General features: G+C 47.2%; 1 long non-coding RNA gene across 1 annotated transcript in view; it reads right to left on the bottom strand.

Annotated features, from left to right (window-relative positions):
* Positions 1-1,516: 1,516 nt before the first annotated feature.
* The window catches only part of LOC142817682 (uncharacterized), a 35,377-nt gene continuing 24,642 nt past the window's right edge, over positions 1,517-12,251 (bottom strand). The window contains exons 2-3 of the long non-coding RNA XR_012895300.1: positions 9,191-9,251; positions 1,517-1,693 (exon numbers count right to left, since the gene is read on the bottom strand). This is a non-coding gene — a long non-coding RNA (uncharacterized LOC142817682). The remainder of the gene's footprint in view (positions 1,694-9,190; positions 9,252-12,251) is intronic.

Genomic DNA, 12,251 nt, shown 5'->3' on the forward strand with positions numbered 1-12,251 from the left:
ACATACAGGAGACGGTACCGCCATCTAGTGAACACTGCAAGAACTAAACTAGAGGTGGCTACATACAGGGGACGGTAACGCCATCTAGCGAACACTGCAAGAACTAAACTAGAGGTGGCTACATACAGGCTACAGGGGACGCACAGCCCACGCCCTAAGGAGCTTCGCCCCTAAAAAAGAAACCTTTGGGAACGATTGAAACAATGGCTCGCACAAATGCTTCCCCCTGTCTGCCGGAGTTCGTAGGGGGGCGTTCACGTCAAGATCGGCGCAGACCGGAAGTCAGTCGGGAACGCCTCGACGGAAAGAGCCCGTACGCCACCGCCAGTCCTGGAGCCCCTGGACGAACAATGGGCAGATATGCGCATGGTTAGGAAGTAGGCACGACTGCGCACGGCAGGGTTATTTGTAGGGCCACGAGCGTGCACCGTTTGAGAGCTGCAGCTGTTATAAGCACTGGTCCGTAATGATCGCCCGTTATGCGTTTACACGGCTGCTGACGTCGGACTCGACCTTCTTGAGGCCCCCGGAACCGGGCGTGTGAGAGCTTCGCATTTCGTTCCTCAGTGTAGCGTGCAAGAAGGGAGTCCTGTGGCACAAGCAGGAGACAAGTCTCGGGTACTTCGAGAGTGTATACACTGTCTGCATCAAATGAAACCCGGACAGCAGCAAGCCTTTGCAATGGTTACAGTGCGCGCCATCCACTTTTGGCTGTGGACAGGCGCAGATATATGCGCAGAGCTGCCGAACAGCCTGCGCACGCCTATCTAGGGTGACAACCGGAAGGCGCGCACTATACCATCGCAAAGGCGTGCCGCTGTTCAAGTTTCCTTTGACGTATATAGTATGTCACTAATGAACGAAAGTATGTCCCTAATGAACGAGCGGGGTCCTAATGTATTGTCCTTATGCGACTCGAAGCCGACTTGAATTGTTCCTGCTCTTAACCTGGCTTTGCAAGCTTCCTTCGTGATCGGTGCATCTATAGGATCAAGCGACGATGCCATGTTATGACGTAACCTTGTGACGTGACCTTATGACGATGTTATACGGTGACGTCACCAAATGTTGACCACAGCGCCGCGGACAGTCTTTTTTCACGTATGGTGAGGCACCTAAGGATTTCGCTTTAAAGGATTAGGCTGTTAGTCACCGTATAGGTCGGCAAATTCACTCGAGTCGACTCTCTGCCTAAGGAAGAGCCATGAGTCTGAGCGGGTCCAAACGAGTGATATTTGGGCGAGTTCGATATTGAGTTAGTCTAGTTGAGAAAAAAGTAATTAGAAAGTCTGAGTACGAGTGAGTCCAGTTGAGAAAAAATTTGGTCCCACTAGGCCCGAATAAGTCCGAGGGGCAAAATGTAAAGTGAGTGAGCTCCACATTTTTTACCGACATATGGAAGTCACTGATAGACCACGCCTCCTTAATATGTCATTTTTGTAAGCATTTCCGTGTCGGCCATTGAATATGTCTCTCCAAGAAAGAAGAAATGGTAGAGAAGAAAAAGCAGGGTCACTAACCAGTTCAGGATAACTTTATTCAGGATAACACCAAGTAACCAATTCACATATACTGCCAAGTTGAATAGAAAGGTCGAAAAGTCATGCTTCTCATGCCCAGTAGTATGGTATCAATATATAACGGCTTGTTATCAAATAATCTCGAACGAAGGCTGAGTTGGTGTTTCTGATAGCTGTGAAAAGCAGATAATGTGTTCATGACTTTTTTATAGGTTAAACGCAGCCATTAAGGATATGACGCTATTTTACTTGCTTAGGTTTGAGTTTGAAATATTACATTTAGCCCCCTAAGTGAATATAACCAATAAACTTACACAATGTTTATTTAAATTTAAATGTACTGCTGTTCAATATATATATATATATATATATATATATATATATATATATATATATATATGCAAGAACAGTAAGAGGTAAAGAGGTAACAGAAAGGACACTGAAATAATCAAGTTCAAGCAGAGAAATTTAACATAAATATATTAATGAAAGCTCATTTTCAACCACCGGTACAATTAAACAAGTATCAACAGGGCAGCAGAGGTGTATCTCAATACATGAATAAATACCATCGCCAAAAGCTGACAATTACATAGCTGCGGAGATTATCATTCAGCGTGTTTTCCTTGACACGGCACCTGTAATAAACGCACGTGATCATCACTGAGAATGTCAAACCTCAGTAATCTCTCCGATTTTCGCCCTGTGTTCCCCGAAGCAAGCGACATTTTCCACGCATTATAATTCGACAATTGAATAAAATACAGCCCTTCGATGTCAGTGTGAAAATACCACTGCACAGTTATGACTTAAAAACAGCGTAACCGTATAACGGGGGGGATATAACTTGACTGCGTATCCGTTAGCGATGCATGAGTCATGCAGAACCGCATGCATGGCTTCGGCAGAAGCAAGTTAATTTTATACAGGCGCGCCTATTTGAAGCGAATGCCCATTTGGCAAGTCGAACACGGCCCGTTATTGCAGTCACACGTACAAAATAAACTAAAACTGTAAAGTGCTGAGGTAGTAACAGGCAGCCACGCAATGTGCAAACATCCGCGCCGTGCAAATGCTTTGAAAAGTTAGTCCTGCAGTGTGTTCTTGGCATAGTTAGCGTGTTTGCATCAGTAACGCTTAGCATTCGTGGAACCTTTCATGATTGAACGTTGCCTGCGTATTGGCAAGTCGTATGCAGTATTCCCGCATTCCTTCCTCAAGTTTTGTAAGTGCTGCCTATAGTGCAAACCGCACCGAATGACCAAGAACCATCGAGATAATCGTGGAACCTACCGATGCAAATATACGCACAACGCGAACATAACAGTTTCTTCTAGAACTTGCGTGGCATCCAGCTATAACGTGCCGGAATATCAGACCGCACATGTATAAATGCCGACGCGCTTCACCGCTTGTCAGGTTATTGACTACCGAAGCTCTGTGCGCCGACATCAGTGTACAACATGCAATACTTGCTGTAATTTCACTTTGGGATTCGCGTACACAAGTTCGGCCAAATAAAGAGCTTCACCTTGAAAAAGCCTAGTGCTGTCATTGTCGATGTCACTACCACCTGACAGTATCCGGCAATAAGAAGACAGCAGGGTAAAAACAGTGCCGTGAACTTCCGCATTTCGTCATCCGCTAAGCTAAAGCAGTAAATATTCAGAAGAAGTAGCCTCTTCACTAATGCAAATGCACTGCTGCCCCTGCCACCAGCCGAAGTACCAAAAGGTATAAGAACAGCTACGATTCGGTCCGCAGAGCAAGTACATTTTCTGAATCATTGTGATATGGCTGGACGAACCAAAATGAATGTTCTACTAACGATTCAAGAAGAGCAGAAGGCACTGCACCGATATTTGTACGAAACGCTTTGTGTTGTTCGAACTGGTATGGGGTTCAGACGGAGACAATGGCGAGCGGAGCGACGAGGCCGCCGTGCAGTGCCATCCTACCCCGTGTCGTGCCGGTCGGCGACCGATGGGCAGAACAAAAGAGTCCTCGAGCAACGCGCCACTGCCATTGTCTGCCACACAGGGCCGCTACGGTTCTGCCTCCATAAAGAGGTTCGGCCGACACGGCCGCATTGATGGCGGGAAGCAGGGGGGGGGGGGGGGAGCACAGCGCGTGACCATCGTTGCCTCAGGAGCGTTGACTCCGTGCACTCACTTGTGGGCCTCGTGCAATACTACTGCATTCATTGTATCTACTGGTTCTCTGAGCGTTGATAGGGAGAATACAGTTCATTCATTTGTTCAATTGGTCGGTCGGTCGGTCTGGGGCTTCCCCAGGAGGGCTACATGTAAACTCATAGGTAAGCAAGTATGAGCGCAAAAATACAAAAAAACAATGACGCATATAAACAAGTAACAGTAATCCAGACTTGTACTTAGAAACTCGTCAATACAACTGTCACAAATAAACCAATTGAAAATTCAATAACGCTGTGATAAAGGCTACTCATATTTTACAACTGCATGTCAAACAAATCTAGGGGCATATGCAGGATCTTGTTCCCAATGTGGTTGTCAGCTTACGAGACGTCAACACCCATACACAATTTATGTACTTGAAATTTTGAGGTGTGCGTGTGTGGCGGGGGGGGGGGGGGGCGCATTTATCTATATCGGCGTGAACAAAGCATCCAGTTGTACCGTCATATTTCCAACTTAAACTGAGCTACTGTTAAGAATAACGTTTGACGTCCCACTACAAACATTAGCCCATATTGAAAAATCGATAATGAAGTATTTATACATAGTTTGCCGATTTACAATCTGCCAGTGATAGATTCTGTATGAGTGATTTTCGAAATTGAATCAAGCTGAAGTATTTTGAGAAATACAATGACATGAGCTGCCCGAGGAAATTCCCAGCCAAGTTGAGTTCCAATACTTCATACATAGGAGACCTTTTTTCTGCCTATAAAGTATATTTTAAAAGGCTATCCCGCAGTGCTAGAAATAGTTGTACCGAATTTGAAACTGCAATTCTGGAATTCACTATCAAAAGGAATGGTAAACTTCTTTTAAAAATTTTTGAAAGCAATGCCCTTAGCCATGCTGATTCGACAACCTGGTCTAATTTTTGTTTCCTCTATGTTGAAAGTGTTTGTTGATCTCATGAGCGCTCATGGAAAAGTACAGATATAAAAATGCATGCCCGCAACACATCATTAAAGCAGAAATACAGACTTCGTACGCGCCAACACCCACGGTCAAACAAAAAATAAAAATAAAAAATGCATCTAGCACTACAGCGTAGTGACACGCAGCGATGTTTGAACCTTCTCCTGCCGCGAAAAAGTTGGGAATTCCGCATGCTGCCAGTTTGTTTAGGCGCACACAGTCTGCGCGACCAAGGAGCGCACCTGCGTGCCGTGTATGCACGCGTATACATAACTAAGTATACGCTCCCGCATCGCCAAGGCGAACGCACTCCGGCGCCCTTCGACGGTTCGCCCCGAACCGAAAGCAAACAGCCTTCGCTCGGGACGCTGTGGTTGCTTCTCTGTACAGGTGTGAGCCGAGAGTCTTCGCGAACCACAAGGCAAATCCGACGAGGGGCTCTGGGAGCAGCGTCGTTCACTCGGTTCGATGCCGAATGTGTTTATTTAGCGGCGCCTCCTCGACGAACCCTTTTAAGCGAGCCTAGAGTGGCATCCAGCCAAGCGTCCTTTGAAAGAGTGAAGGCTTGTTCAACACCCACGTCTAGCTAGCACCGGTCTCGCGACGAAGTCAGTCCGGGAGTGGTCCAAAAGGGTCGCATACGGCTGGTTTGGCTCAGTCGTTAGCTACTCGATCGATTTTCGAGTCGAGCGGCTGCAGGGGCGAACATCTGAACCAATCAGATGCGCAGGAAAGGAACGTCAGCGTACCTTTCGGGACAATGTCAATTACAGCGTCCGTGAATTCTGTGTCGCGACGGGTATGAATCGTGCACGCAAGTGTAAACATCGGTCAGCTTGAATCGCTCTTTAGTAGCCGGTCGCAAATGGTAGAGCGACCAATTTTAGTCGCAGTTGTGAATGAGCATCGTGCCTCTCGCGGCAGGGACCTCCTGGAAGGTAGGTTCAGGCAAAGGAATGCAGTGGCTGCTACAGTATAGTGCAGAGTCCAATGAAAATAACAGTATCGGAACCACGCACGTCACCTCGAAGGCTCAAGTAGTCAAGGTGCTGAGCTGCAGATCCGAAAGGCCCTGATTGGATACCGTCAGCTGCGGCACCTTGTTGGATAGATGCGAATTGCTGGATGTCCCAGTGCTATGGCGATGTCAGTGAAAGTTGGAGTGTCCTCTTCAGAAAAGACAGTTACGGGCAACACTTTTCTCTTCTTTTCCTCATTGTAATCACTTCTCCGAAGGATGCCTGGGTGGTAGAAAATTTCCGGAACCCTTCACTACGGTGCCTGCAATAGCCTGAGCCGCTTTGGGACTCCAACTCCACAAGCGAACGACCTGGACCCTCTCGCTCGTCCGCAGACTGCGCCGTTCTAGTGTATAATTGTTACGAGGGTCATTTGGCTTTCAGCCACTACTTGTTACACGAACTTGCGATGGGAAACGTACAAGGCACTGGGAACTTGCTCAAAAAACCTATAACAGAAGACGATGAAAATAACGGTGGCAAGAGAAGCATGTCAATCAGACAATGTGCTTAAGTCCGGCTCAAATACGCAAACACTGAAGCTCGGTTCTGTGCTGACAAACGCGTCCACTATGACAGAATACGACTAAAACAACAAGACGAAGAGACAAAAGAAAAGAAAGTGGTAATTATTTGCCGTATACGTTGTTCTATAAGCACCGGAAGGAAGATGTGCTCGCTTGAGCATGTGTGTTTTTTAAGCGATTGCGCTCACCTAAAACAGTGTCGCAGCATTTTCTTTTGTTTTTATTTCTGTAAAGACTTGGAGTTTCAAAGTGCACGCCCACCTCCAGACGTTCACTTTCACGTCGCTCTAAACCGCGATCATCGAGTGTTGAACAATCGCTTGGTCAACACTGTATGCAACACTCCCAGCCGAGACCTGCGCAGCTGAAGGGAGGGGTGGAGTTAGACGGAAAGGTCTCGGCGTTTGACAGCGTGATAAAGAGAACGCGGCGCGGCTTAACCAAGCACACACCCATCTTACTCCCCATTTATTCAGCTTGGTACGCAGACCACGAAGCTTTCGCCCAGCTCACACATCCAGCTCGGCCGAAGGGGGGGGGGGAGGGGTGGCAGCGAGCTTATAGGGCGTCACCGCCACATAGGCTCTGAAGAGCTGTCGGGGAACTGTTACGAAGGCGCAAGGCTAACACTATACTGTCGTTTTATCCAGCTCCATTGTTTCGTTTATCTTCAATCCCACGGATGCAAAGGCTTACACAAAGCCCCTCTCTTTGTTTTGGCTCCTCTCAATCTTGAATCTGTGAGCTTCAATGAGCCATATTTTCTCTCGTGGTTTGTCGAGGCATGGAGCTACAGTGGTACGACGTCGTTATACAATGTTGGTTGAAAAGCATTGCGGTTCGGAACGTGAGGTAACAGTTTCGACTTTCAACCTCCACTACGGGACAGAAGTGACAAAATGATCACGTACTGTGCTTTTTGGCGCAAGTTGTGCTCATGTACGAAACATCAATGTGGATGGTCCTCTACCAAACACCGATTCGATGTCATCCACTACAAGTGGCCTCGCAATCAAATGTACAGTTCTCAGTTCTAAAATACCTAAAAACTTGGAAAAATAACAATTAGCTGATGCTACGTCGCAGGCGGGCTTCGTCGCGATGACAACTGACTTTCACGCTTTCTCTCTGCCTATGCCTTTTTTAAATGACCATTCGAGAACTCACAGGGGCACGTACGCCTTTTTCGAGGGCAATTCGAAGGCGAGATTAATCATCGTTTTTTTCACGGCCTAATTTCCTGCTGCCCCCCCCCTCCTCCCTGAAAGTTTTCCGCGCCTGGGGTGTCTCCAGGATGGCAGCATTGCAACCTTTCTACCCCTCACCTGAGTTTGCATTGCCTCCGTGATCAGCCTTCCTTTGACGAAAGCGGTGACGTCATGATTAAGTAACAAGCTTTGGTGATCTGTGACGTCGTGGTGACGTCATCGCGTAGTGATTCTTTTCACGAGTCGTATTGACGTCACCGATGGTCAATGTACGCGTTTGATGGGCACCCAAGGCTTGTGTCGCAATAAGAAGACCATCGAGAAGTGCAGCTTTCGCAAATGCACTACACAGAGCACAATACCAGTCACTCCGACGGAAATGAACACGCCTTTACCTCAAGGGCTTCGGAAGGGCGAACTCCCAAGAGTTTACTCGGATGTGAAGAGGCGTTCAACCTGCAATTAGCGTCTGTTACGCCACGCGGTCGGGTAAACATGACTTTCGAGGCGATATTGAGCCAGAAATATGAACGATAACAGCGGTTGCAAAACAAAGACGTCCCGTTGTTCTCGGTACTTCCGAGCGAATGCGCACAATGAAGGGTGTCTTCGGAATGAGCCCTTCCACAACTTCGTCGTCGTCGCCAACGGCGGCGTCCGTCACGCCCGCCTGAGGTCGCCAAGAACAAGGAGAAGGAACAAAAGGTTTTCGTGCCCCTGTGCGTCCTCGGCTACGTATGAATAACGACCCGACCGGGACGCATTCACCGTTCCGTTCTTTGTCATGCAGAGCGATCTATTTCGTCGCTGCTGCCGCCGCCATCGCACAACGGGGCTGTAGTGTAGTGGACCTCGGTCCCGTCTCGGAAGCTGTGTAGGGCTTGTAGGAAGCGGCGGCGCTCACGTCAGCGACGGAGTGCGCACGGCGATGTCGTCAAGCATCGGCGTCTGAAGGCCACCGACCGGACGTTATACTACATGTGAACCGAAACGTTCGAAGGGGAGTCGGGAGGCACAATGGAGGCGATCCTCTAGAGGTCGAACGTAATAAACGCTCGTGCATTTCAAGCAAGCACGTACGCACACAGAATGTGTGTATGTGAGCCAGTTTGTATGCATGTGTGCTTAGTACAACGCGAAGGGAACGCGTTGGGGCGCGTTTGTACGTACGGCGTTACACACGTAAAGTTAAGAGCTGCTTTGCATTGAAAGAGAGAGAGAGAGAGAAACGTCTTTATTCACAAAAGCTTGGAGAAGGGGGAGTGGGAAGAACCCCTAATCCGGGGTCCCTAGGACGACTCCAGCGACGAGTCGGGCCCGCTGTATCAGAGCTCGGAGGACCTCGGGAGGTCCATCGCGGAGAGCATACTGATTTCTCGCTTCGGCAAAAGAACATTGCGTTGGAAGGCACATATTTTCGCAGTGAGGACAAATACATAGAGGCTGTCATCGCTTAACGTAATTCTGTTAGATAATGCAGTATGACGCCGGTACATACACAGGGTGTAGTACATATAGGTTTTGACATGTGCCGGCACCCACTGCCCAATGTTCCTTACCATTCAAAGTGATAGTGATGTCCAAGCTCAGCTGGTAACAGCGGTGCCATGCAGAAGTGCCTGATGGGGACAGCATATGGCTCTCCTATAGCATAGTGCTCTAATTGTTCCCAACTTCTAAACACAAACACTAATTGCGGCGTCGGCTTCGGTAATATTAATTATGAGCGAAAAAACACAGAGAAATATGCACATAAGGTAACGAACTTGAAAATCTTCGACTTACCCAGGTCATCTGCGTGGCAAGCAGGGGTTCTTCTATAAAGCCACGCCATTGATCGAATATGCTACAAAAAAAAGAAAAACTATATGAATGTCGTGTAGGGGAAGGAGTCTCAACGCATGTATGCAATACTACTTAGTATAAGAATATTACGTGTAATGGGTGGGCCAGCTACTGCATAGCAGTGAGAGCATTCAGACATATTTATTTATAATTAGCTGCCAAAGCAATAACGAAGTGAGCAGCTGTACGGAAGCGTAGTAGGGCCTTCACTGATTCGGAAAAGGGATAATGAAGACGTATTACATAATCCTCTCTATACTCTAGAAGACAAACCTAAAGCGTCCACCAAGTTGTTTGTATCTTCCTTACCAGTGCGTTCCTTAAATCACTGTAACTTTTCACCTGTTGTGGCAAACCTAACCGGCAATAACGCTGCCGCATAGTTTCTGCGGAGAGTTTCTATAAAGCAGTTTTCGCTTGCTCAACAATCAACAAGGCAGCTAACTCTCTGCCTTTTTTTTAACTCATGGTGTACGTGACGTGGTTATTTGACTGGCCCGGCTTGTTATCCCGAAATGACAGAGGCGTAATGAGAGAGACCATGTGCATCTAGGCCAACTCAGAATTTCTTTTACTGCGAACCTTCTTTTACTGCGTGCCATTATTAGTCAGCAATGTGGTTGCAGTATCTCGGAATCAAAACAACGACCTCGCATCGCAGCATGGTACAAAGAGACAGCCATGTACAGTGTGGGCCTACAGGAAGTGCATACAACACTAGGTAATGGGAATGACAGAGAGCTTCCTTGCGTGTCTTCTGTCCCACAGCAGCGAGCTTTGCATGGGGCGGCGCCGGTTCTCTGCGCCAACAAAACGACCGGTATCGGGTAGCTTCCTGTCCATTCGTCGTGCGGCCGTAGAGACAACGCTAGTCGTGACTTCAATGAAGGATGTGTTGCTCGTCACCAGCGACATGCTGAGCGTAGGCTCTCACAGAGGTGGTGGCAGCGTCGGACCCCGCACAAGCCACGGGCACTCAAGCCTGACAGGGTTTGTATGCCAGGCGCATGACAAAACTTGACATAAGTGTAGCCTTGTGCCAGCCGGACGCACTTTTCGCATCAAATTAAACAAACAAAATTGTTACGAAGGAAAATCTGGCATTAGGGCCCACACCTGCAAAGGGAAAACAAATTACATTGGCCTCGGTGACATATCCTGTAGTTTACTGAAGAAAGAACCAAGCTGTTTTTTTCCGCAGCATTACTTCCTATCATTCCGGCTTAGAGTCTGCAGCTTACTTGCCGTAGTCAAGTAAGTCCATCAAAAGGATTGGAGCTTAAAAAAGCATGGCTGATCCCTCTATGTAGAAATCGGTATAACACGAAAGTGAACGCGTGTCCATGAGTGTTTTTTTTTTTTGAATCCACAGTCTGAGTGTCTTCCCAAATTACACGTCGAGTCCAATCATCCTTCCCAGCCATCATCATTTGGATCCCACCATCCGTTATTCCCCGTGAAAATAATAATACATGTATAGGTACCATTTCATTTTTCTACATTCGTGCCCTATATCGCATTACATTCCTGCCCTGTCGCTTCGTGTGAGTGCACCAGCCCACGTCGTTCATTACTCTCCTGTAGTACATGTATTTTGTGCAGTCAGGTGACGTACGACGTTCGCTCAACAATGAAGAAATATTGTCTTTGCACGGTAAGATATACCTGGATTAAAGTATTAAAGTAGCATACCGCAGGGACAAGCCATGTGCATCGTTTGCGAAGAGATAGTGGTCCTCTGATCCCCGTGAAATATCTACCTGCTCTGCAGCATGCCGAGCTGCCCATTCTAATAATGACTCTTGGGGTTTTTAGCCCAAAAAAAACCACCGTACGATTATGCGAGGGGCCGTAGTGGAAGGATCCGTAAATTTTGACCCCCCGCAGGGGTTCTTTGGCGTCCACCTAAATAGCACGCAGGCCTGTAGCATTTCGCTTCCATCAAAGTGCAAACTCCGTGGCCGGGATTCGATCCCGCGACCTGCAGGTGAGTAGGTCTTGAAACGTGTTGCCATGCGTTATAAGACAAGCCGTAATTCTAGCGGTTAAAAAAAAAACGCTTTTGTGAATTGCTTCATCAAATGCGCCAGAAACGCACTGTGGCCGCTCCAAACTTACCGTTCTGAACTACATTTTGCCATTCAAATTTACTCCAACGCTTCGTATTAACGAGCGTTTAAGAGTGAATCGCATCACATAGTAATTTCGACGTATTGCATATGGTAATTCTACTTAGTCAAAGTATTTCACTGTGCTCTATAACAGACCAGGTTCCCTGAGATGTTCGGTGAACGCCCATTCCGTTTCCTTCAGAACATTTACGCAAGCATAATACCATTCATGCGTGATCATACGGACCAATTATACCCGCAACATTATTGACCATTGGGTGCCCTATATCTCGAATTAGTAACTCAATAAAGTCAGGATGCTTCCCATTATTATCCCTGCATGTGCATCTTCCTGGCCATGTGTTAAGCGATCCAATTTCGTTCCCTCCTGCATGCATAACGGCTGGGTGGTTGAAGCCATGCACTATTAACCAACAACATCAGTTGTGCCTCATGCTGCTGCATTAAGCATTTGCATCTTGATTTGATAACTCTATTCTGCCCTGCTACCTCTGTTTTCTATTCTTATATATGTAGTGATGTCAGTATTGTTATTGGACTCGATTGTTCTCCTTTGATATACCAAAGGAAAACGCAACGCACTCACAAGTATCGGCTCCAACAACCTTAAACAATGCTTCTTCAACAGCAATGTCTCAAAAACGGGCCACGAAAAACAGAAAAAGTTTGAAAAGAAAAAGAAACAGGACAAATACAAGAAAAGATCTTCGAACGATTGACTAAGCTCACTTCGCTGATGCGTATACATACATCTACTGTCTCGAACATCAAAGCGCAATATCCGAGAGTGCCTGCTGACGCTCTGTATGTATTGATGTATGCTATTCATCAACGTCCACTGAACCAGCCTCTATGCCAGGAACGAATAA

Source organism: Rhipicephalus microplus, chromosome 5, assembly GCF_043290135.1.
Source record: "Rhipicephalus microplus isolate Deutch F79 chromosome 5, USDA_Rmic, whole genome shotgun sequence".
NCBI lineage: Eukaryota > Metazoa > Arthropoda > Arachnida > Ixodida > Ixodidae > Rhipicephalus > Rhipicephalus microplus.